Source organism: Sinohyriopsis cumingii, chromosome 17 (genome assembly GCF_028554795.1).
Source record: "Sinohyriopsis cumingii isolate HCF-2022 chromosome 17, ASM2855479v2, whole genome shotgun sequence".
In the NCBI taxonomy this organism is placed as follows: Eukaryota; Metazoa; Mollusca; class Bivalvia; order Unionida; family Unionidae; genus Sinohyriopsis; species Sinohyriopsis cumingii.
The window spans coordinates 60,534,383-60,555,692 of NC_142977.1; positions in this window are offsets into that span (position 1 = coordinate 60,534,383).

Sequence of the window (21,310 nt, forward strand, 5' to 3'; positions counted from 1 at the left end):
CCGCATCACAACAATACTTGATCGAAGATCATCTTTTCCAAGGGCAGTTACCAAAACATTTAATCATTGGTATCGTCAAAAATGAATGCCTTCAGTGGAGCCTTCGAGGAAAATCCTTTTGAATTTCAGCGCTACAATGCGTCAAAGATCTCAGTCAGTCGAGATGGCAAAACCTTGTTTACCAGACATTTCGAACCTGTCTTTAGTGACAATAGGAAGTGTTACCTGAGTTCGTACTTGTCCCTGCACGAAGCCACAGGACAGTTAGGACCAAACACTAGTCACGGCATTACGTACGAGGATTATGCAGAAGTTTACACTTTGTGGGCCTTTGGTTGCACCCCAGACAAAGGCAGCGACGAAGGTCATTTCCATCCTATAAAATCTGACCAGATTAGTGTGGAACGTCGGTTTGCAAAGCCAATACCTGTAAATAACACGGTGAACGTCATTCTGTATGCTGAATTCGATGATACAATATAAATCAACAGTTTCAGATACGTCATTCTAGAGTATTATAAACTATGGAAGACTGTAATCCCTCTTTGAATAGTGGAGAATCTACGAAAATGGCATGGGAGGATACATTGGAATTTGAACCCCACGATAAATAGGAAAAGGAGATAATCATGAAATCCAGATGGCTAGAACAAGAACAACATTTAGTCTCCTGCTTTCCAAAACACCTGGCAGAAACAAATACGGAACTGATCAAGAAAGATTGCTATGGCAGTCAAAACGATCATCCCAGTCAAATTCAACACGATAAATCTCTGATACTGAGTCAAGAAGAAAAATTGGGCGAGTACCTGGACGAAGCTTGGAGTCTCATCTCGGAAGAAGCCATACTGCATCAGTGGTATCAAAACTTGCGTGATTATTACTCTCCTCTATTGATGGGGCCCCGAGTAGCCGAGTGGTCTAAAGCGCTCACCGTTACGGATCACTGCCATCTCACCTCTGTCTGCGTGGGTTCGAGGCTTGGGTTCGGCCTATGTGGATATGTGAGAAAGCTTGCAAGTAGCTTCTCGTGGGTCGGTAGTTCTTTCTGGGCTTCTCCTGGGTTCTTCCTCCACCATTAATACTGGCCGCCATATATAGCCTACCTTGTGTTGGAAAATCCATCACATAGAAGCTCTCTTGGCTCAGAGTGCGGAATCGAAGCGAAGAAACGGTTGCTTGTCAGAGATTTTGAAACAAAACGTTCGGATTAGATTAATAACATAATATTATCTGTATTTTAAAAAAAGGAACAAGAAAACAGCAACAAAACAATACAAACAATGGATACATGGGAACTTTATTACCTTTTGAACCACAGTTTGCACTCTTGGAATCAGGTTGTGTGTGGTAAAGATGAGCTGCTTCATCGCAAACCTAAAGACTCTCAAACTTATGTCATCAATACGGACGACATTCATCTCCCAGGAACCCACTAGGTAGCCGTCTACTTTCCTAAAGAAGGTTGTGTGTAGTATTTTCATTCGTATGGAATGTCATCGACATTATGAGAAGAAAAGCCCAGACGACATGATTCAATAATGTGAAATTACAAGGCACATATTCCATGGTGTGAGGACAATATTGTGTGTATTTTCTTCATCAACGCAGTCTTGGATATTCATTAGAACATCTGGTAACTTATTTTGATTGTCACTCTTCTAGAAACGATGACAAAGTAGATCGATGGTTTTGTGATCATTGTGGCTATCTTTTGTCTTTAGCTAGAACATGTAGTGTACATCAACGGCACAATGACTTCCATCAGTGGAAGTCTAGCTATACTTCAAAATGTTGTCAACCTTGTCAAAAATAGTTTGTTATTTGAAAAAATGTCTTTATTTGTAATTTGTTAATTGTTGGTTGTTAGTTATCTGAATAAAAATGTTGTGTTTAGAAACAAATGTGTTTGTCGTTTGTTTTCAATTTTATAATGATACATGCTCTTTGACTTCTCTCTATCCCTCACCCTCAAATCAAACTATCCAAGCTTTCCGACTCTGAACATTGTAGGGATGTTTTTTATCGTGCACGCGCTTGAACAATATAAAGTGAGGCCGTCTCCAGTCTGTTCATCCATTGTTGACTCATCCTCCTATGAAAATGTGTTCAAGACTAGCCAAGCTGAACGAAGGTTTCGTCAATTTACATCGTGTCAGGCAAAACCTGATACCTAAGCCTGAAGAGATAGAGAATTTCAGAATGTTAAAAGAGCTCTTCAGAGAAAAAAAAAACAAGACGGAGAAAGAAGTACAGACTTCAGAAGCAGAGAGAGCAGCAGCAACAGCAGCAGCAGCAGGGGAAAAAAGAGGTTTTGTCGACTGCCGTGTAGACACAAAAGAGTTCTCCTTCTCTTTTCGAAGAATCAGACCTTATCCTGTGTTAAAGCCTGTCACCAGACGGGAACGTAATCTTAGACGATAAAAGATTGCATATCTCCCTGTCCACAAAAGCTGCCCTTTTCAGGGCTACCCCAATACTCTAGAAATGATTTATATCAATTCAGTTGCCAATATTATTTTAGTAAGCACTTAATTTCAGAAGCTTGTCAATCAATTATCTGTATGTGTTTGCGTTTGTAGTTAGTGTTTGTAAGTAGAAAGTGAGTGAGTGTTTCTTTTAGGCCCGCGCGTTTCATGTTTTTTGGGGTAATGATATGGGTCTTGTACGTTTTGGTATCAGGGGATGTTTTCCTTCACGTCCGTGCTTGACAAATATTAATGGAGCGCTCATAGTTTGACTAGGATGTTGATTCTATGACCGAAAGAGAGAAGATCGAAATGGAAATCATTGCTATCATAGATAATCAAGATATCGAAATGGGGCTTGAACAATTTCACAACGACAAAGAAGCAGCCATTAAACACCTGACGAACCATAAAACTATCTGGAATGCGAGAAATCATGAGCTGAACCCAACCTTACCGCGACCTAATAAAGCGGCCTTGAAGAAAGCCTGTAGAGCTATCCGAATGAGAGGAGAAAAATACACCAGCAAAGCACATCAACTCATCGTCGTACATGATATTCTAGCCCCATTGTCGTGGTTCCTGACTATCGATGCCCGCCTGATGACTAGCTGTGTAGCGGACTTGGTTGACCCAGGAGCTGCAAAAATCCACATTAGATAATGTGACAAGTCAAGTGACCAGCCTGACGGTTGCCAGGGATCTGATACAAGGCATGATAGAGGAGGACGTGGAGAAATTAAGAGGCTTTATTCAACCGCAGTATGTGAGAGTGGGAACCTTGAAGGAGGTACATCATCAAAATCTGGTGCTGTTTGGAAGACATTCTAAATTCGACAGAGTGGTCTTTTGTGGAGGCTAGATCAACTAAAGAAAGGAGACGAAATGATGAGAAAAGTGCTGGAAGAAGAGGTGAGAAATAAAGATCACTGGGCAAAGGAGAGAAAGGTTAAAGACAAGAGAATGAAAAAAGATGAGTTTGAAAGACTGAACGAAAACTAGATGAAGTTGCAGGAGAAATTTAGATCTATGGGACATCTTGACTGGATGCCAGAGAAGGAAAAGAAGAAGAAAGGAATCATTGAGAAAGTGAGGAAATTGAGGAAGAACTAGAGAAAATAGAAGATGAACCCAAAGGCCCTATTCAGGGCCACTCATATGCCTTGAAAGGATTTGCTTTCTTGCCTAAATTGTCTTTTAGTCGGTTGTATAGTTGTTTATGTTTGTATGTTGTATGATGTATACGTTATATATCTAGAAAAGATTAGCTTTCCTGCCTAAAAATGTTTTAGTCGGTTTTATATTTGTTTGTATTTGTGTATGTTGTATGATATATGTGTTATATATGTCTATGCCTCGCCAAAATGTTTAAGGTTTGTTTACCGCTCTTTGGTCCCGATTGAGGTCAGCGCCTTGCTACGTTGTTACCAATCTGCAGTACTTTGACGACAAAATACCTATTCCATTCTTAATTTCCGTACATTAATGGTAAATCCAATGGTCCCTATACAGACCCAAGACCTTGTTGACTGGTATTTTCCTTGTCAGTATAAATATTTTCTTTTATAAGCACTTTGCAAGTTTGTTCACATTTATTAACCTTGCTAATTATCCTTGAAACAGGTCCTATGTAATCATGCACAGAAACATTTAGTGAAGATGATTCTTGAAGAGAAAGTTTAATTGATTCATTTTCTTCATAGCTGTTACAGTCATCTCTGTCTACAGCTGCATTTGTATCTGATGCCAAGTGGTCTGGGGTAAAGAGATATCATCAACCATTTGTAAGAAATGATGTACACATATCTGACTGATTATTTAAATAAAAACAAATACTACCTAATCTATTTGTCTCATCGATTCCAAGACATATTTGTGTACTCATTTAATTTTATATTCTACATAGTTCATTAAGTACTTCACTTTTATTGGTATGAATGTTTCTTTAACATCACCACCCCTCTATATTGAATTATTAAACATATCTTTGCTAAATAATTTAAGCAATGCGATAACGATTGTTTTGTAATAGTATGTCACCTGACAAACGTTTTACTACAATTTATAATAATGAGGCACTGACTATTTACTTTTCGAATGGGGATGGGGGCTGATATATATTTTTGAGAGGGGTTCTTGCTCTGGGTGTAGGACAAACTTTTTTTCCTGTTGGCTAGTATGGGCCAGGTGTGTACAACAGGAGAATCGATCAGAGCAAACTATTTTAAATTTCTCCAGCAAATGAACATAAGGGCCTGACTTTTTTTTAGCCTACATGTACCCCACAACACTCTCGAGTATAAATTATCGGTGCTAATGCCAAATGTTAAAAAATTTCGTTTGAATGTAACAGATCTAATTACCGTCCAAGTCTTGAAATTTTTCTGAGGAAGTATGTTTGGAACTGATGCTGTCCTTGATGGTCCTGCTAATCCATCAAAATGATCACTGCATGGTCGAAATGCCGATTTCAGTCTAAAGTCCTTTCTAAAACAGCCGACTCGTTGTTTTGAAATACGCGACATTTTACCATCAGCAGGAAACCTATGCAGTAAAACAACAATCTTTCCGGATTAGTTGGAACAGCCTTTCTCACAGCAGTATATTTTCCCCATGTTGACACTGTTTTGTTAACTTTATGTTTCGCTAACCAATCATTCAACGGTGCGAAATTATGTAGGGTTCTGTAGCTCACATCTGCGATAGGAACCAAAATATATCTGCTCAGAACCACTTAACATCTGCGCCGGGAACCAATGGTCATGCCTAAAACTGTCATCCAAGCAATATTGAGTCCGGTAGGTAATACATTATTCCATATTATACTTTAATTATTATTATTATTATATTTTAATTATTATTATTATTATTATTATTATTATTATTGTTATTATTAGTATTGGTTATTACCACACTGCTGATTAAAGTTAACAATAGTATCATTCCCCATTTATTTATATAGCAAACCTATTGGGAGCTTGTAATTGATAAAGCCCTTTCATATTTAACACTTGAGACAATACTTGTTTACTGATTTGCCTGATAAACTAACATTAGGATCGACTGCAATTAGTTCAAAATCTAGGTAAAGCTGACAGAAAGTATTCTACTAATTACCTGAATGAAAAGTGAATATATAATTTAATTCATACTGACGACAACGATGTAGATTTATAATGTTTTCGTTTCGCATTATCTTGAAATTTACAATGTATTACTTCTTCTTGCTTTAAAAAGATATCTTCAGGACAAAATAGTGAAAGATCTTCAATTTGCTTAACATTAAATGTAAATATAACATTTAGTTTTGTCGCACGGGATGATGCCAAAATAAAAATAAGTAAATCATGTTTTTGACACTAACCATCTAACACTAACCACCAGTAAATTAAAGTACTATTCGTTATTTTAGACCATACGGTTGTCACGCGAGTGTATATAGTGTAACATGCGATCAAAGCCAGTTCATTACTTTCAGTTTCATTATAGCATCCGTATCTGGAACCAACACTAGTTGTTGAAAGAAAACTAGAAATAGTACAGTTGAGACTCCCATACTGCTATCAGAACAAATGACAAAATCTTTAGTGTACATTGAAAGTTTCATATCCTACTCCCAATCACGTTCCGCAACATGTAGAATACGGACATTTACATCTTCAGTGCTGGGAACCAAAACAACTTTTTGGATGTTTTATCATACTATAGTTATCATCTTAACTTGGATATTTGAAACTGAGTGTGTTCTGTGAAAAAACAAATAAATTCATACTATTAGTTCTTTCCAGGTTTAACTTGCACGAAAGCTTTCCATGTTTAACTTGCACGAAAGATTCCTGGACCTCTGCTATACAGTACCATATCAACTCTGGCATCCGTGCTCAGAAACAACATAAACATTTGACTCGGGAATATATATATATCTGGTTTCCTTCACATTTGTAGACGTCACATTATCTCCATGTACATCGTTTAATATATTTTGATCCTTTGGAATTGTAATTTAGCAATTTTATTCTCAAATCATTGCTCACAAGAGCTGGCTCCTGTGTATGGTACCTAAATTCGTTTCTTTGAATCGATGCATCTTCGCTCAGAATCACGATCTTCTTACCACCGCCTGTTACAGCACAAGCTGATGCCAAAATAAAAATAAGTATATTATGATTTTGACACTAACCACCTGACACTTACCACCAGTAAATGAAAGTAAGTACTATTCCTTATTCTAAACGAAACGGTTATCATTGGAGTATATAATCGGCCAAACCCTGTTCAGTACTGCAAGTCTCCTTACATCATCCATGCCTGGAACCAACATTCCTTGTTGAAAGAAAATTGCAAATAGTAGAGGTCGACTCCTATACAGCGATCAGAACAAATGACAAAGGAAACACAAATATCTTCATTGCCACAGAGAATTTCACGATCATGTGTCGATAATACGTAGAATACGGAAATTTGCATCACCGATTATAACATCCCGCTGGGAACCAAAACAACTTTATGTATGAATTGCCATGCCATAGATAACATCTTTACTAGGACATGTCAGATTGAATGTGCAGTATAAATCAACAAATTTCACACAGTTCGTTCTTGTTTTTGTTTCAATTACATCAAACATTCAAGGACGTGTGCTATAAAATACCGTATCAATTTTATCATCCACGCTCAGAACCAAATTACACATACGTGTTTGTAAATGCTTGAGTAAAATATATTGTGCTTCTCGCACATTGGTACAAGTTAAATTATCTCCATTAAAATTGTCTAGCATCTCCTATTCCTTTGGTAATATAATTAGTCATCTTTATTCTTCAATCATTACGCAGAAAAGCCTGGTTTCTATGTAAGGTACCTATAAGGAATATTTTAAGACATATATAGGCACTCAGAACAACGACATCTGTACTCAAGGGTGTCCTAACATAATTCATAATTAAAGACATTTTAAGTTATTGAAAGAAAAAAAAACTGACTGCGATTACATTTAATAAACATTGACTTAAGGAAAATTAACAACCGCGTCCACCTTGTCCTTTCTCTCTCTCTCTCTCTCTCTCTCATTACAATACATTCGCACTGGAACTAAAATAGACTCACAAGTTATCTCAAAAGTCAATACATTTGCTTCCACAATTTCAAGTTAGAATCATGCGCTATGAACTCTTAGATATCATCGATAGACATTCATAAAAAATGCAAGTGTTAATTTATTACTGAAGGTTTCCTCACAGCATCAGCCCCTGTAACCAAACCTTTTTGTTGAAATATAATTAGATTACACCCGCATACAAGTTCACGTTCCTTTTCCCAATAATGCATCGACAACATGTGTAATAGAGACATTTATGCCATCAATGAGAACATCGACGCTGGAAACCATAATTAAGTTCATATAGTATCATGCCATACTAAATATGATCCCTAGATATTACTGTTTATTGGCTTTATTCTTTAGTCATTGCTCACAAGCGTTAATTCATATGCCAAGTTCCTAAAATCGTTTCTGTCAAGCGATCCATCTGCCCGTCAGAACCATTACGTTCGTACCACTACTGTCACAGCACGGGTTGATGCCAAAATAAATATCTTTATGTTATGGTTTTGACACTAATCACCAGTAAATTAAAGTAAGTACTATTCTTTGTTTTATACGAAAAGGCCATCACGACTCTATATAGTGTAACAGCCGACCAAAGTCTATTCATTACTGCAAGTTTCTTTATGCCTGGAACCAACATTCCTTGTTGAAAGAAAATGCAAAAAGTAAAACTCGTGCTCCCATACAGCTATGAGAACAAACGACAAAGGCAAATGTATATTTATTGCCACATAGTAATTCATGTACTTTGCCCAAACATGTGATGATAACATGTATAATACGGACATTTAAATAGTGATAATCAAAACAACACTTATGATTTACCATGCTACAGTTACCCTCTTTACTAGGATATTTGACACTCAGTGTTCAGTATAAATCAACAAATTTCATACAGTTTCGTTCTTTTTATGTTGTTTCACTTACATCAAAGATTCATGGACCTGTGCTATAAAGTACCGTATCAAGTTTAGTATCCGTGCTCAGAATCAACTTACACGCATATTTAACGATATGTATCTGCGCTCAGAACAATGACATTCTTACCACTGCTTTTCACTGCACAAGTTGATACCAAAATAAATGTCGACATATTATGATATTTTACAGTAAGCACCGGTAAATTAAAATAAGCTCTAGTTTTTGTGTTGGATAAAAAGGTTATAACCAAAGCATATAAATGTAAACATTCATGTATGTCTACTATAAGTTTCCTAACAGCATCCGCCCCAGTAACCAAAGCTTCTACTTGAAAGAAAATTATAAATAGGACAGGTCCCTCTCCTATACAGCTATCAGAACAATAGGCTAAGTAAAAAGAGTGTTTTTGCTCCATACAAAGTCACGTCGATTTTCCAAGCATGATCCGATAGCATGCTGATAAGGATAGTTACGTCATCAATAAGAGCATCCTCGTTGTGATCCAAAACAAGTTTTAACAAGTTCAGATACTACCATTTACATTGGAGATTTTTCTGTCTTTTTCAGATTCAATGTACAGTAGAAATCAAAGAATATCATGCAGTTCTTTTTTCATGTTGCTTCACAAAAATAAAAAATATATGGATATCTGCTATGAGGTATCGTATTAATTCTACTAGCACCCGTCCTGAGAAGCAACTGATACATCTGTGTGGCTTTGTTGACTTGTACTATAGTTTACTAACATTTTTCTTAATATGTAGTAGTTTTTGCATACATACATAACATCGTTTTCTGAGCACTTGCATTTACCCTTTTTTTCGGTTTCCAATCTTGCCCTCATTCGCTAATTTATTTTTTCATAAATATTGTCATCAGTGCTTGAAACTAATATTCCAGTCATTGGTGAAGATCGTCTTCCTTTTCTTATAACGACTTTATCAACACGAAAAGTTCGGTTAAAATGTTAAAGTTTGTTCTCCAACTACTCTTCTTAAGAAATGATCTAACGTTCCAAATGGTCACCGCGTTGGCCATATTTGACATAATATCTACCCTATTTTCATGTAGAACCAAGAATATAACATAAAAAGTCTTTTAGTGAAAACATCATGTTGATATGACCATCGATTCAGCAGGAGCAGCGATAATAAGATTCTAAAGATGTCAACTGCTGCAGCCATATTTGGCATAATATTTCATTAGTTCAACTACATGATGGCGAGAACTTGTATCTAATGTTTCGCTTTAATCCTCCAAGATTTCAGGAGTAGCGGTATAAAAGTTGTGCTAACAGAAGATGGACGGATGCCTTCTGTGGTGGCCATATTTAACCTAAGATCAACACCAGTTTTATTTTGGACCAATTATATATCATAAGAAGTCATCAGGTTATGTCCCCCAATGGCAATATTATTGTTCAGGTTTGAATAGCGACACGATTTTAGATATGGCTGTTGTTGCTGCCATATTTGATATAAGATCTGACCCATTTTAATCCAGAACCTTGGAGACATCAAAAGAAGCCTTTCGATAAAACCCGATGTAAATATCATCATCGATTTATGAACTGCAGCGATAACGCTGTTTTTCTACATGGCCAATGTAAAGGCCATATTTGGACATCAAATCGTCCTATGTTTCCTTTATTACAAGCTAGACACCGTAATCAGTCTTTTCACTGGCTGTTGGCCTGATAGATTAGGAGGAGTAGTGATACTAAATCTGTTTTAAAGGACGGACTGTCTACGCTCAACAGACAATCATATAATCTCTTCTCGCATATGACCAGATGAGCAAAAGCAATGCTAAATTACCTAAACGTTATGACCGTTCTCTTTCTCTCTATGTATCTCTTTTCTTTGTGCGATGTATCTGTGATACAATATACAAAATAAGTGATTGAATGACTTTTTGAGGAAGAAAGACTGAGAAAGATTTACTTTTTCATGCTCTGGTTTTGATTCAGGTAAGATACGTGTTCCATTATGTACATCATGAGATGTTTGGATAAATAATAAAACGACAATTATTTTCATTCAAGAGATTGCATATTTGCTAAATAGTTTAAGAAACGTAATTGACATGATATTTTGTTACATTTAATGACAAATTTACAAAGCATTTTCATAGCTTTGATCGGCTACATATGAAGAATACACATAGACTCAAGAGCATGAAAACAATATCAAGTATGTAAAATAATTTAGACCGATATGTACAAACTTCATAGTTGGTAGTCACAGTCTCTCATTATATTGTAGTAAATTTAGAGTATGTGCACTTGGTTCTAGCGCCCCGTTTTAAGCAATTCTTAGATTTGTGTGATTACTTGTTTGATTATTGGAATTCGGTGCCATGGAGATATTCCCGGCCCGAAGTAATGAGCTAATTAATAGGAGCAAACGTCACGGAGTGAAGTGTTAGTGTGTTTCCATGATGTCCTGGTTCACTAGTAGTGAATTCCGACCAAAACCGAATGAATGTCCCTGTAGTAAAGTAGTGCATATTAAAATCTAGTGGTATACATTGGTAGCGTGACTGCAAGGACAGTACTTACGGTATTAAACCGGTAAATTACACAAGGGAATACATAAAAAGGGACTTGGCAGACACCGTTTATGTCGCCATGTGGGCGAATATGGTGCAGTTATATCGGCGAAATGTGCCTTGAAAGCATACATTGACTGGCCTAAGGTGGCGGAGTTAAAATAGTTCCCATTGTTAGGGAGTACTCATATATGTTCTAAGGCGTGAACGGTTGGTGGTACAGAAACATAATGAAGCCAAAACACGCAGATGTACGGTTGATAGATAGTTGGCAGTTTGGTTTATCTGTGGTCTTGCATTAATTAGAGGAAAATTTAGGTGTAGAATGGACACGTCGGGCTTTCTAATTTACAACTGAGGTTGTATGGAAGTCTTTGGAAAGTCGGGGTAAACTAATGACTTCTAGCGAGAATCGCGCCAGGGTTTGACAACCGCTCGGTCAAGTAAATACCCGTGTGCGTGTAACAATATATTGTCATAATGAGTATATTTCAATTAAATTTACAAAAAGCAATTTTGTTCTTCAGTTAAAGAATTCACATATAATGGAAACCATCATGAATATATAGCAAAAACTCGATTATCCGAATTCCGATTCTCCAGATTATTAGTTCCTTTGGGGACACCGAGTGGCCGAGTGGCCTAAAGCGCTCTCCGTTACGGATTACTGCCATCTCACTCTGTCTGCGTGGGTTCGAGTCTCGGATTCGGCTAATGTTGGTATGTGAGAAAGCTTGCCAGTAGCTTGTCGTGGGGCGGTGGTTCTTTCCGGGGTTCTTCCTCCACCACTAATACTGGCCGCCATGTATAGCCTATCGTGTGCTGAAAAATGGCGTTAAACCCTACAACAACAACAACAACATTAGTTCCTTTTGTTTACATCTTTTTGACACTAACTTTTACCTATTGTTATGTCGACATACATCTAAATTTAACTAATTTGCTCGTCATCATCCTAACGTAGAACAAAGTAATGAAAAACATATCTAGTATACTATCATGCAGTCATAATGATAACGCTTCTATGAATAACTAAATTACCTTCTCCAAATAACAACTAGAGTCCTCCAAAGGTACCGACACTCTTCATAGTGAAAAGGATTTACATGATTTGGAAATACGACCATTTCTTTTCCTATAGACTGTCGATGCTTTGAAACTATATTTGTTATTCTTCAACAATAGCAAGATTTTCAAATTTGCTGCTGTGGTGCAGTATTTGATGTCAGCTTTATACATTATTAGGTTTTTACATTTCAATAGTTATCAACTGTATCAACATTATGCATTTTCGTTGCTACGTTTTTCTGAAAGACTACAAAGTTACATGCATGTATGCATGCATGTATGTATGTATGTATGTATGTATGTATGTATGTATGTATGTATGTATGTACTTACGTACGTACGTACTTACGTGTATGTATGTATGTATGTATGTGCACATACGCACATATACACCCAGTTTATGATAGACTCTTCTTTGCTAAGAACAATGCATGAAAAATGAAAAGTTCTGTTCGGAAGCAACAAGAAACTGAAACTTTCAATTTATTGGTAATAATTTGACAAAACATACATATAAAGGGCGTTGATAAATATTTGCAGACAACATCCGTCATTAACCTCGTACCATATATACAAGAGACACTTCCACTATCTTAGGAAAGACCAATAGAGCATTCAAAAGTAGCTCCACCTAGTGTAATATATTGTTCTCTCTAGTACACACATTCCAAATATAAACTGAAAAGTATACACTGCATTCAGCATTAGCTATGTCTTACACCTACCAAACTATTATACCAACACATATAACTACACAGCCTAAAAATGTCTGGTAGATAGCATACATCACTAGACCTATTACATATTATTTATATACTTTTTACAATAAACACTCATAAAGAGTTCACACAAAAATTATTGCAGACATTATCCATCGTTAGCCCTGTCCCATACTCCCATCTATACATGTAAAGAGGCACTTGAGCATCATAATTGAAAATGAATATCGTCCAGTATAACAGTTCAACTGATTATTCTAATGCGAAAATACCTATATAAACAGGTCGCGACAACATCTATTAGGCTCGTGCAATACGCTTTCTGTGCTGACTTACACAGAAGCACATGGTCTAAATAAATATAGATAAATAAAAGCTGTCATTATGTGTATTCTATATATTGTATCTGGTATGACCAATATAAATAATTTCCGTCTTGACATAAATACTACATCCAGCAACCGATACACATATGTACACATCTTGAATAAAGTAACATAGCTCAAATTCAATATCAATCTCATATATATATATATATATATATATATATATATATATATATATATATATATATATATATATATATATATATATATATATATATATATATATATATATATATATATATATATATATATATATATATATATATATATATATATATATATATATATATATAGATAGATAGATAGATAGATATAGATATATATAGATATATAGATAGATAGTTAGATACCGACAAACAAACAAAGCATACACCCTCAAAAAGCACACTGACGGCATTCAACGGCAAGATAATGTGCATCATGTTAGTCACTTAGTGCATGTGGTCATCATACACTTATGATTTCATCTGATTGTTTCTGTCTTTAAACAGGGTTAATGGGTCATGTCCTCACGTTTGTTGATCATCAGTATTGGGCTCCTTGCGATTTTAAATTCACTTCTTTCTTTCCCTGCTTATCTCTGACTGGAGACAAATATAATTTGCCTGTTCATATGACAGATTATTCAACGCCATCAACAGGAAGACAATGGCCTCTTTGTACAAGACATATTCTGAGTAATAAACAGTACATCAATACCATACACAGGAAGACAATGGCCTCTTTGTGCAAGACATATTCTGAGTAATAAACAGCACATCAAAACCATCAACAGGAAGACAACACCCCCATTTGTGCAAGAGATACTCTGAGTAATAAAAAGTACTTTAAGACCATCAACAGAAAGACAACGGCCTCTTTCTACAAGACATACTCTGAATAATAAACAGCACATCAATACCATACACAGGAAGACAACGGCGTCTTTGTACAAGACAAACTCTGAGTAATAAACAGCACATCAAATCCATCAACAGGAAGACAGCGGCCTCTTTGTATAAGACATACTCGGAGTAATAAACAACACATCAAGACCATTAACAGGAAGACAACGGCCTCTTCCTACAGCACATCAAAAACATCAACAGGAAGACAACGCTCTCTTTGTACAAGACATAATCTGAATATTAAGCATCACATCAAGACCGTCAACAGGAAGACAACAGCCTCTTTGTAAACGACATACTCGGAGTAATAAACAGCAAATCAAGACCATCAACAGGAAGACAACGGCCTCTTTCTACAAGACATACCCTGAGTAATAAACAGCACATCAAGACCGTCAAAAGGAAGACAAAGGCCTCTTTGTACAAGACGTACTCGGAGTAATAAACAACACATCAAGACCATCAACAGGAAGACAACGGCCTACTTGTACTAGACATACACGGCATAATAAACAGCACAGCTGCGATAAAATAACAGAGCGACATATTAGCTGGACGAATTGTTTGGCAAATATTATGTACGATATACGAATGCAAAATTGAAAATCAATCTTATAAAAGTACATTTTTCAACTGTGCAAAAGTGAACATTAAGGCATTTATCTTTAATTAGTGGCAGTGCATTTGAATTTAAGGTCCCTGCCGAGGTCACCTGAATTAGTCTGCATTGTTATAAAACGCACACATTTTTGTATGTAATTCGTGTTTAACTCGTGAGAACTGGTGAAAATGGTATATAGCCATTTCAATAACATATCAAATTTTTACAAAATTCTTTCTTACAATAAATAATTTTAATGACAAATCAATTTCACCCCTGTCTCTTGATGTCTCCAAATTTCAAAGAAAATAGCCATTAGTTTTCTTTATTGCTAATTGAACATCAATACGGCCACCTGGGCTATATTATTTTTCTAACTACTTAAACATGTTTACGAAGGGACCATTTTTGTACTCATTACGGTTCCATTGATTTGCAGATAGTGTTCTTCATTAAATTAAAAGTTATTGAGTTTTAGGACAAGCTCCAGGAGTTTGACTAGGAAGTGAGTGGGTGGATTGTCTAAATTTCTTGTTTCCCATGCTTCTCTATACGCCTGTATCCCTTCGTTGTGTGGTATGTTAGTATATAAAATTATGTGACGTCTAAGGAACCAAGCAATGTATCTGGCAGTAATGGTTCGCTTGCTTTGCTTTTTATGAGGTAATCTATTGTGTCCCGAAGATATGACGGCAATTTGTAGACATGTGGTCTCATACAATAATCCAGATATTCTGATATCCTCTCTGTGGGATGCCAGTTACCGGAGATTATAAGTCTGCCTCGGTTTCCTTGTTTGTGGATTTTAGGTAGAAGATAAAATCTACCTGCCCTTGGGTTTTCTGGGCTTAATAAGGTTTTCGTTTGCTGGTATATGTGCCCGATTTGGTACGCTTCGTCAATAATATTTGTGATGGTTTTTTGCATATTCCAGTGTCGGATCATGGTCTAGTGTTTGGTAGAACCTATCGTCACTTAGTTGATTATTTGCTTCACTAATGTAGTCTTCCCAGTCCTAAAACTCAATAGCTTTGATTATAATGAAGAACACTACCTGCAAATCAATGGAACCGCAATGGGTACAAAAATGGCCCCTTCGTATGCAATTTATTTCAATGGGAAAACTGGAGGGTCAACTGGTAGCAATGGTGGAACTTGCATCATACCAGTTGGGTGCGCTTCATCGATCATATGGAAATGAAGTGGCATCATGGAAGAGAAAGTATGGATGATTTCATATCAAAGGCAAACAACTTCCATCGTTCAATAAAATTCATGGCAGAAGTCTCCAATGCAAACCACGTTTTCTTGGACACAACAACCAGACTGGTAGAAAATAAACTCCATATAGACATATACTCTAAACCAACCGACAAACACCAGTATCTCCTCCCAACCAGCTGCCATCCAAAACACTGCAGAGGCAACCCAAAAGGCGAAACAAACAAACCGCAATTACCAACTAAAATATAGAGAGAAGGAAAAGTCTGATAGGACACATTTATCCTGACCTACAATCCAGACAACCCCAAAGTAGTTAAAATCATCGGGAAACACTGGCCCATCGTGGAATCGTGTGACGCACTAAAGTTAATACTCCCGAACAAACCTGTCGTAGCCTACCGGAGACCAAAAAACCTTAAATACATCCTTGTCAGGGCGAAGCTAACGCCAATCACTGACCAAGACCACACTAGTCCACACTAGTCAATCTGGTCCCTGTGGCGATAAAAGGTGCAAAACCTGCCAACATATGATATAAACCATGACTTTTTCTAACACATTGACTAGAGAAAACCTGAACATACATGGATCAAACAAAACGTGCAAAACAGATAATGTAATTTATCTCATCACATGTAAGATCTGTAGCATCCAGTATGTTGGAGAAACTGAAAAACTACACAAAAGGATAAACTTTCATAGATCTGATTGGATGACAAAGAAATTGTACAAGAGCCCAGTCGCAGAACACTTTTCCCGTGGCCACACGTTCAGTGATATAACACTTATAGCCATCGATCACAACCCCACATGGAGTACCGAAACCAGGAAAGAAAAGGAATCTTACTGGATACGCCGCCTTAGAACATTGAAACCAAGCGGTTTAAACCAAGAAGACTAGAAAAAGACAGCCATTCACAAAGAAAATGACCTTTTGGCAGCCGGCATATTCTCGATTTTTTTCGGGGGGGGGGGGGCACCAGACAGATGCCCCCCCATCCTAGCCAAAAATGGGAAAGTGTTTTTATGTATACTTGAAACCTCCTGATATGTTGCTCTGTTTATATATTTTTTAAAAAAGGATTTGGATAAAAAAATTTATGTTATGAATTTTGTGACAGGGTATTTAACTCCTAGTGTTTTCTATAGGTTTGTTCTCCCAGTTTGGTTTCTATCACCTGAAACCGGGGTCAATCCCCTATTAAGATTTTGGTGACCTTGGCTAGAGGTCTCCTATGTCCCGTGTTTGCAATCTGTGTGTATGCTATTTGTTTGTTCGTGCTATAGTGTGTCTATGTTGGGACAGCCTTCTGAATCAAATTTGTTCCCAGTTTGTTTACCACAGTTTATAAAGAATACCTGTTAATTTTATTTGTTTCATTTGAAATTTTGAATTTTGGCGAAGTTACGGTGTACTGCTTTTTAAGAAAAAAAAAATAGCTTATTGTTTTAATGCGTGCTATATGTGAGTCGTTCTTCGCTTTTTTTTTTAGGTCAGCATTATTTTCGGCTTTCTTTATTTCCATATACATCGCCTTTATAAGGGTTGTTGCCTTTTATAATTCCATTTTATTAAATCGAATGGTGCCAAAAGGTTGTTAATTTTCCTGAACGAGGTAGCTTATACAGTCTAACGACTGTATGGGGTTGGTATGTAGAGGGTGCTGGATATTTCTGTTTTGTTTGTCCTGATATTCCTCATCTGGAGAATTTTCCGGACTCAACCCGAACCTGTTCACTTCGCGTAGCGCCATGTGACATAGCCCCATGGCATCCTCATCTCGTACTTTCTCCACATGTGGTCCCTGTTCTTGGTTTTCCTCAAAGAAAGAAGAAGAAGATATTAGTATCTCTAAATTTTACAAGGCAATTATTTTCCGATACAAATTACTTGGCCACAGGCCCTCATTGTTTCTACAATATACCTTGTTATCATATATAAAGTTTTCTTTGTAAAGTTCCCATCTATATATAATAAGTGTTGATGTTTATATATGTTATTTGTATTAATTTCACTTATAACTTTATCTCTCTTAATTTGTGGTATTGGACATTGTACCATTACATGATATTTAGAAAAAGGACCTTTTTTACACAGTGGACACTTTGGCGGTTCTCTAACCATTCGCCGTCTCACTGCTACCTCTCCTGTCAACCACGCATCATGCATGTATTTGAAGCAGAGGCTTTGTATTTTCAGGGAACCTAGTTTTTTCCAGTGCCCCCATGCTTTATTCCAATTTACGTGAATATTTGCTTTCTCTACTTTACTTTTTATGGGGTTTGTTATATCTTCCCGTATCCAGTCATATGTCAGTTTTTCTTCTCTATCCTATAAGCAGCGAATGTGGGTATGTGAGAAAGCTTGCCAGTAGCTTCTCGTGGGTCGGTGGTTCTTTCTGGGGTTTTTCCGGGTTCTTCCTCCACCATTAATACTGGCCGCCATGTATAGCCTATCGTGTGCTGAAAATGGCGTTAAACCCTAAAACAACAACAACAACAACTATCCCATAAGTCTTTTTTATCTCGGTATTTTATCAAAAGTTCTTTAATACTTCAATATCTTCTGGGAACTACTAACATTTTAGTTAGTTTATTACTCTTATAGATGTCCGTTCTATTTCTTAAAGTGAAACCATAACGGTATATATAAATACCTTCCCATGGACTTTTCGGTTCTGCACTTAATCTTTTGAATCTATTTAAAATATTAGTGGATTTCAGTAGTATGGGGCTGGGGAGTGCAACCCCTCCCCTTTCTGTGGCCATTGTAAATCGTTTCTTTATTAACGTAAAGTAGTTTGAAGTCCCAGATATAGTCAATTATGGTCTTATCAATTATATTTAATTCAGTATGACTGATTTCTAAGGACTTTAAAATATAGTTCATATGAGCGTACATATATGTTTTCGCAACTTGTACTCTTTCCATAAGACATAATGGCGTGAGTGCCCAGATTTTCACATTTCTTTCTATGGCTTCTTTTATTTTTTGCAGTTTTCCTTTTCTTCTCCTTCCCCAAAGTATATCCCTAATGCTTTGACCTTCTTTTTTATTTGGTGTGGAGGTGACCCTGGGTGATTACCTCTCCAGTTTCCTGTTTTAAGTATTTCTGTTTTCTCATGATTAATCTGAGATCCCGATGCTTTTCCAAAATTTTCAAATTCTTTGATCAGGTGTTCAGAGGAGTTTTGATCCTTTATAAAGCTGGTGCAGTCATCAGCATGTTGCAGCATTTTCACTTCTTCTTTTATATTTGGTATCTTAATACCTTCAATGTTCTTGTTGAGTTTGATGCTTATACTTAGAATTTCTATTGCTATTACATATAATAGCATCGATAGTGGGCACCCTTGCCTCACTGATCTTTTAATGTCAAATTTTTCTTTTCTGGCTCCATTTACCTGTACTCTAGAAGTTGTTTTATTATACAGGATTTTAGTCCATTTTCGAAAGTTATTTCCGAATCCAAATTTTTCTAGAACTTTTTGTATCTAGTTATGTTCTAATCTGTCAAAAACTTTTTCTTGATCAAAAAGTACCATAGCAGCTTTTTGTGCATTGTCATTTATATATTCAATTATTGTTTTTATACTAAGTATATTATTTTGTCTGTCACTACCTTGTGGTCCGCATGTTTGGTTTATATTTATTATATTTCCCAGTCCTTTTTTTATCCTTTCCGCTAGTATCTTGCTAAGTATTTTGTAGTCATTGTTAAGGAGGGAGATGGGCCTCCAGTTTTTTAAATCTTCTCTATCACCTTTCCTTTTATATATAATTATTATAATCCCTTCCCTCATTGTTTCAGTCATAACGTCATCTCTAAGTAAAATATTATTGAATAAACATTCCAAATGGGCGACAGCTCCCCACATAATTTCAAGTAGAAATCCGTGGTGAGCCCATCTCCACCTGGAGATTTTCCTTTAGTAAGACTTTGCATGCTTTTAAAAATTTCTTCTTGCGAGATGAAATCATCACATAAGTCTTTATGTTCTGTTGATATCATCTCGCATTGGATGTTTTGTAAATATTCATCAATTTTTAATTTTCAATCCTTTGTGATAAGTACAATTTAGAGTAATCATCTTGTATGTGTTTTATAATTACATACCTGTCACTTGTTCTTCCTCCCCCTTTTCTAATTTCCTCTCGCTTGTATAGTTCTTTTTATATATGTGTGTATATTTCCCTGCCCTTATGTTCCTACCCATACTCTTTTCTTCTATTATTTTGTTTAATTTATCATTTAAAATTTCATTCATTTCCATTGTATTATTTGCTTTTAATTGACATTCAATTTCTTCTTGCTCCATTTTTAATTTTTTACTTCTGATTTTCGAGGTTTTGATAGCTATATATTTTATTTTCTGTTTAAGTTTATCCCATTCACTAATAATATCCATATTTCCTTTTTGTACAAAGGTTTTTAATTCATATTGTATTTCCTTAATAAAATTTTAATCCTCTAGCAACTTATTGTTCAATTTCCAATTTCCTTTTCCCCACTTATTTGTAGATTTAAAATCAACTGTAAGATACATTAGTCTGTGATCAGAAATCTTAAAATCAATAATTCCTGTCTCTTTGTATGTTTCTTCATTATAATTGGTGCATAGAAATTTGTCTATCTTACTTCCTTTATTTGTACTATAATCATAAGTATATTGCTTCCTAACTATATTTAGACGTCTATACACATCCGTAAATTTATGCATTTTAATTAAATTTTCCGTTTCTATCTTAAATCTCATATCATTTGTTGTTAATCCCCCTTTTCTATCTACATTTTCCCCAACCCAGTTATAATCCCCTCCCAAAATGACATCTTCCATTGTATACTTTTCTAAATATTTCGATAAAATTCTTAGAAATTCCTGTTTTTGATATTTGTTAGCAGGTATATATAGATTAATAAAATGTATTTTACGATTTTTATGTGTAATAGTCTCCCCTTAAAATCTTATCCCTCTTCTATTCTTTCACATTGTATCCCTTGTTTGTTTTTAATTAAAGTTGCAACGACCCCTCTTACGTCATTTCCCTCAAAATCATTTCTCAACAAAATACCATCTAAATGACTTTCACATAGAGCTGTCACATCACTGTTGAACCAATTGTGGGTTTCTCGCATGAAAAGAATATCATAATTTAAATCTTTCTTGAATTTAACAATTTTTTCCTTATTTATCCTATTAACATTTATTGAAGTTCTTTCCTTCCATTTTTTCTCCCCTCCAGGTTGCCGCATTATTGGTTAATATTAAGTTATCTTCTAGATTTTTATTCCTAAAAATAAAAAAAACAAATATTATTCTATGGGGGCACTGGTTTCAGAGTCTTTCCCCACCCCCTCAGTCAATATGGTGGGTGGA